Consider the following 6329-nt stretch of genomic DNA (forward strand, 5'->3'; position numbering starts at 1 on the left):
AATGTAAATAAAGAAAATAATAATAATAATAAAAAAGAAATTCACAAAGAAGCAAAAAAAAAAACTTTTCAAAATTAAAAAAAATTAAAAAAGAAAGCCATCTCAGTAGAACCTAGGCTTTCAGCTTGGAAACACAGTTTGACTTCAAGGTTTTTTTTTTTTTTTTTTGTTTGTTTTGTTTTTTTTCCACTCCCAAACACCCCTTATCTCAGGAACCTGGACCTAGTCAGGACTGGTTCATAGATGTCAGCCTATAATACTATATCCAACAAACCCTTTTATCAGCATAGATGGAGAAAACAAGATATTCTATGATAAAAACCAAATTTAAACAATATCTATCCACAACCTAGCCCTACAGAAGATACTAGAAAGAAAATTCCAACCCAAGTAGGCTAACTAACAAAGCACAGGGAATAAATAATCCCCCACCATCAAGAACAAAAGAAGGAACACACACACACACACACACACACACACACACAATCATTACTAACATCACAATAACAGGAATTAACACTTATTGGCCATTAGTATCTCAGAACATCAATGGCTTCAATTCTCCAGTGAAAAGATACAGGCTAGAAGAATGCATGTGAAAAGAGGATCCATGATTCTGATGCATACGAGCAATATGCCTCAGCAACAAAGATAGACATTACCTCAGAGCAAAGGGCTGGAAAAGGGTTTCCAAACAAACAGACCCAAGAAACAAGGTATTTTTGCCATGTTAATATCTAGTAAAATAGTCATTCAACCAGAAATAATAAAAATTTATCTGGGGAAGGGATTCTTCAAATGCATCAAAGGAGAAATCCACTAGGATAACAATTCTGAATATTTATGTCTCAAACGCAAGGGCAACCACATTTATACAAGAAAGATATCTCAAGGTTAAATCACACATCCAACCCTACATATTAATAGTGGGAGACTTCAACATGCCACTTTCACCAAAGGACGGGTCATCCAGACAGAAACTAAGCAGAGAAATAATAAAATAAATAGAGGTTATGAGTCAAATTGTTCTCAAAGATATAATAGAGCATTTCACCCAAACACAAAACCACATACCTTCTTCTCAGGACCTCATGGAACCTTCTTCAAAATTGACTATATAATCAGTCATAATGCAAGCCTCACCAAATACAAGAAAATTGAAATAACAATTTGTATTTTATCAGACCACCATAGAATAAAGCTAGAATTCAACAACAGAAACGACAGAAAACCTTTAAAGACGTGGAAACAGAACAACTCTCTACTCAATGAAGATTGGGTCATGGAAAAAATGAAGAAAGAAATTAAAGACTTTCTAGAATTCAATGAAAATGAAGGCACAACATCCCCAAACTTATGTGGAACAATGAAAGCAATGCAAAGAGGAAATTCATAAGACTTAGTGCCTACATAAGGAAATTGGAGACATATCCTATTAATTAAAAAGCACACCTAAAACTCTACAATAAAAGGAAGCAAACACACCCAAGAGGAGTAGATGGCAGGAAATCAAAGAATCAATGAAACTAAGAGCAGGTCCTTTGAGAAATTAAGCAAGATAAACAAATCCTTAGTCTAACTACCTTAAAGAAAGAAAGACCATATCCAAACTAACAAAATCAGAAATGAACATGGGGGCCATAACAGTGGACACTGAGGAAATCCAATGAATCATTAGGCCTTTCTTCAAAATCCCGTACTCGACAAAGTGGAAAAATCTATATGAATTGGATGATTTTTGTGATAAATTCCACTTACCATTCTAAATCAAGATCAGGTGGTTTATTAAACATTTGTTATAAATCAAGCATATTGATAAGTTCTTTATCTGTTTCAGCATAGAGACTTCATAAGAGCATCAAATTATATTCTCCAGTAAATAGATAAAAATGAGATGAAGAGATTCAATGCAATCTCCATCAAAATTCCAACACAGTTTTTACAAACCCAGAAAGAGCAATTCTCAACTTCATATGGAAACAAACAAACAAACAAATAAACAACTATGAACTAGCCTGATATAGCTCTGTCAGAGCCTGACAAATACAGAAGTGGATGCTTGCAGCCAACCATGGAACAGATCTCTGGGGACCCCAATGGAGGAGTTAGAAAAAGGACTGAAGGAGCTGAAGGGGATTGCAACCAGCATAGGAAGAACAATAATATCAACCAACCAGACACCCAGGAGCTCCCAGAGACTTAATCAACAACCCAAAATTACTCATGGAGGAATCTTTGGCTCCAGCTGCATATGTAGTAGAGGATGGCCTTGTAGGTATCAGTGGGAGGAGAGGCCCTTGGTCCTATGAAGGTTTTATGCCCCAGTATAAGGAAATTCGATGGCAGGGAGGCAGGAGTGGGTGGGTGATTTGGGGAACACCCTCATAGAAGCCGGGGTGGGAGGATAGGATAGGGGGTTTCAGGGTGGGACTGTGAAAGGGGATAACATTTGAAATGTAAATAAAGAAAATATCCAATCAAAAATTAATAAAATTCTGAACAATAAAAGAGCTTCTGGGAAATCATCATCACAGACCTCAAACTATACTACAGAGCGATAGTGATAAAAACCTCATGGTATTGGTACAGAGACAGACAGATTGATCAATAGAATAGAATCAAGGATCCATAAATAAATCCACATGCCTTCAGACATTTGATTTTTAGCAAAGAAGACAAAAATCATACAATGGAAAAAAGAAAGCATCTTCAACTAATGCCTCATGTTAATTGACCCATATTCATCACTCTGTACAGAGCTCAATTCCAAATGGATCAAGAATCTCAACATAAAACTAGAAACACTGCATCTAATAGAAAAGAAAGTGGGGGAAAAAATTCTTAAACGCATTGGCCAAAGGAGAAAATTCCCTGAACAGAACACAAATGTTAGGACTTTTCAGCAGAGTACCTTGGTTGATCAGTTGAGGCCAGGGGCCAAAGAATGCCACAAAGATTACACTACTCAAAAGATCTCATGCAACAGATTTACTTGGGTGGGGAGGTATAAAATACTACCTCAGAGCTAGGACAAGAGAGAGAGAGAGAGAGAGAGAGAGAGAGAGAGAGAGAGAGAGAGAGAGAGAGAGAGAGAGAGAGAGAGAGAGGCAGAGAGTGGGCTGTGATGGCAGGACATTTTAAAGGATAAGTATGTCATGTTCGTTGGTGATGAAGTGGCTGCTGGTGCTGAGTCTCTGAGGGCAGTGGAAGTAGAGCACCTGATTTCTAGCAACTTGGTTTCATTATAATGCTGGATAATTTATAGCTCTTATTGGTGCAGAGGTCTCATGTCTTACCTACATGGTATTATGTATGCCCTTCTTCTCCTTGAACATGATAAATATTCTCAATAAATATAACAAAATTCCACCCAGGCCAAACTGAGAAAAAGCTGGCTATTCTCAAAGAACATTGATTTAATCTTTTTCATAAGCAGGAAGGAAGGTTTTTGAAGGGAAATTTTACTAGGGGTTTAAATCCTTACAGATGTTTTGACATGCCATGTATCAAAAGCCACAAACCTGACCCAAGAGGAAATCTGCAGAGTTGGTTTGTGTGACTTGAAATTCTGTGTGGTCTCTTTACTCTTCAGGTAGGGTTTTTCACAGAATTCCTGGTTACATGTCAGGAAGGCATCATCACTTAGCGTATTTTCAAGCATGTCATGGTTTACAGAAAACCATCTCGTAGCAGAGTCTGTGAGAGGGCAATTCCAACCCAAAGGCCTTCACAACACACTGAAAAGGACTAAAGATGTGATAGGTGCTGTCACAGACCCAAGTATACTCCTCTGGTATCTGTCACTCCTAGAACTTCCTAACTTCTCAATTTAAGTTGCAGGGGCCTATGACGATTTATGGCTCCCTTGTGTACTGAGGAACTTCTCAGTCCAACCCAAGAGTAGGTCTTTCTTTCTTTCTTTCTTTCTTTCTTTCTTTCTTTCTTTCTTTCTTTCTTTCTTTCTTTCTTTCTTTCTTTCTATCTGCCTCCCCCTCTCTCCCTTTCTCCCTCCCTCCCTCCCTCCCTTTCTCTTCTTTCTTTTTTCTTTCTTTCTTTCTTTCTTTTCTTTCTTTCTTTCTTTCTTTCTTTCTTTCTTTCTTTCTTTCTTCCCTTCTTCTTTCCTTTCTCCTTTCCCATGTCTCTCTCATTAGTATGTTCAGTGTGCTTATTTGTATCTTGCTTTTTGTATATCTCCAAGAGTATAAACCGATATATGGAAATGGCCTTGTTTGTTTCATTTATTAGTGTTATGCTAGTTTAGGGCTTGTAACACCAGGTTTTTTTAAAAAAAAAATGGTGTGTAATTAGTGAATGCGAGACAGTACAGAAGAAAAATTCTAGACTTGATTCTAATAGAAACTAATTTTTTTGTATATCACTAAGATTTATTTACCCAACTTACTGTAATCATCAGAATTAATATAACTTAAAAGCAAATGAATCTTGCTGACATTTTAGAATTTGTGTGCATACATTAATACCAATCAGTTTAAGTGTGTGTTCACAGCATGCCATTCAGATGAGAAATGTTAGAAAGGAAAAAGGTAGACAGCTTCTTAGCCTATTTTTCATGGCACATTTAACTTTATTCCACTAAGCTAGATTCTGAGCTTAATTAAAGATTGTTTGGAGTGAGGAGGAATATGAAGAAAAACATAACTTATATTTTAGACTTTATCCTAAAAATTCTAAAATAAAGGTGTTATAGTTAAAAAGGCATTTAGTTTGATTCCTCAGGATTTTTTTGTCCTTTTTTTAATCTTTATTTTGAGATTGATATTTTTGTTCAGCTATTTTTTAAAAAAATAGAACCTAGGCCCTGATAGTCTCTCTGTTTCCCCTTCAGCATAGCTTCCTGAATCCCGAGGGGAGGGGTTTGATGGAGACATCACAGGTAGGACTAAGTGTTTCAAAGTATTTTACTCTTTGAAGAATGACTAGTTGTGGATTTCCTTATTAGTTTCCCTCTACTACATGAGGAATTGTCTCTAATCGTGACTGAGCAAGACACTGATTTATGGGTATAGTAGGATGTCATTTAGGGCAATTAATTATTGTGTTCCATTAGCAGAACAATCATGCCTGATTTTCCATTAGACCTATGGCCTATCTAGTCTCAGGTCACTCAAGCAGTGTAAGGCATAGAAAGGTTTTACTTCCTGGCATGAGACTTAAATTCAGTTAAGTAGTAGTTGGTTACTCTCACACTCTATGTGCCATTTTTGGTTCAGCGTATTATGTTGACAGGCCATTACTGTAGAGTGAAAGCTTCGTAGCTGAGTTGGTGATTATCTTTCTCCTCTGGTAACGTGCAGTGTACCCTCCAGTACCATGAGTACTACTCAGTAGGAATGAAGACACTATAAGAAAAAATGGGGCACAAAAATTACCTCCTATTATTGGATTGGTATTAATTTGTGATTTTAATTACAGTCATATTCTTTTTATGACACTGAGTGCCCCAGAGTGTGATACATATTATTTTAAAGATTTTAATGTCTTCTTAGTTGACTGTTCCCTAGATTAGAACGAATTGCCCTTCATTATCTTTTCTGAGTAGTTTTATTTTGAAGTCTGCTTCATCAGATACAAGAATAGCCACATCTGCTTTGTTCCCTATTTAAATCCCTTTTTTTCATTCTTCGCCTTTATGTTGGTATCTATCTATAAATCAGAGTTTCTGTAGACTACAGAAAGATGACTGTGCTCACTTAAGCATTCAGCTACTCTGTATTTTGAAAAGAGAGTTGGGGCCATTATTAATTATAGTTATTATTGAAGGTGTGTGTTTATTGCACTTATTCGTCTTTATTTTTCTATCTATTTCATAAATATGGAAAGTAAAATAGAAAAACAATGGGGTATAGGACAAGAACTCTGAGAGAGAAACAGCAGTATACAGGAAATATGGTGGGGAAATGGCAAAAGGGTGGGGACTTTAATTAGGGTCAAGACAGGGAAAGCAATATAGAAGGAGAAACCTACAGAGAGATGGGATAAATAACACTAAGAATACTTGAAATAGCAGTAAGGATTCAAATTATTTCACCCTTACCTAACTGATGTATAATGTATATAAATCCCCACATGCTATAAATGAAATTGTGCCATTTGAGATAGGAATGTCTTCTCTAAGAGCCATAGTTTCATGACAAAAGGCTCAATAACATGTATGAGAAAAACCCATTCATGTTGTTGGTTAGGGGAATCCAAAAAGACTTCCTAGAAAATATAGACTGGCTCTCCTGCCCAGGAGGGGTGTTCGCCTGGCGGCTGTCCGCAGGCCGTTCCAACACCCAACACCTTTCCTCCCCGACCGAGGAGGGGTG

At 36.8% G+C, this 6329-nt stretch overlaps 1 pseudogene; it reads left to right on the top strand.

Moving 5' to 3' along the window:
* The window catches only part of LOC110323278, a 110247-nt pseudogene that overhangs the window by 70979 nt on the left and 32939 nt on the right, over positions 1-6329 (top strand).

This window comes from Mus pahari, chromosome 6, assembly GCF_900095145.1.
Source record: "Mus pahari chromosome 6, PAHARI_EIJ_v1.1, whole genome shotgun sequence".
NCBI classification, from domain to species: Eukaryota; Metazoa; Chordata; class Mammalia; order Rodentia; family Muridae; genus Mus; species Mus pahari.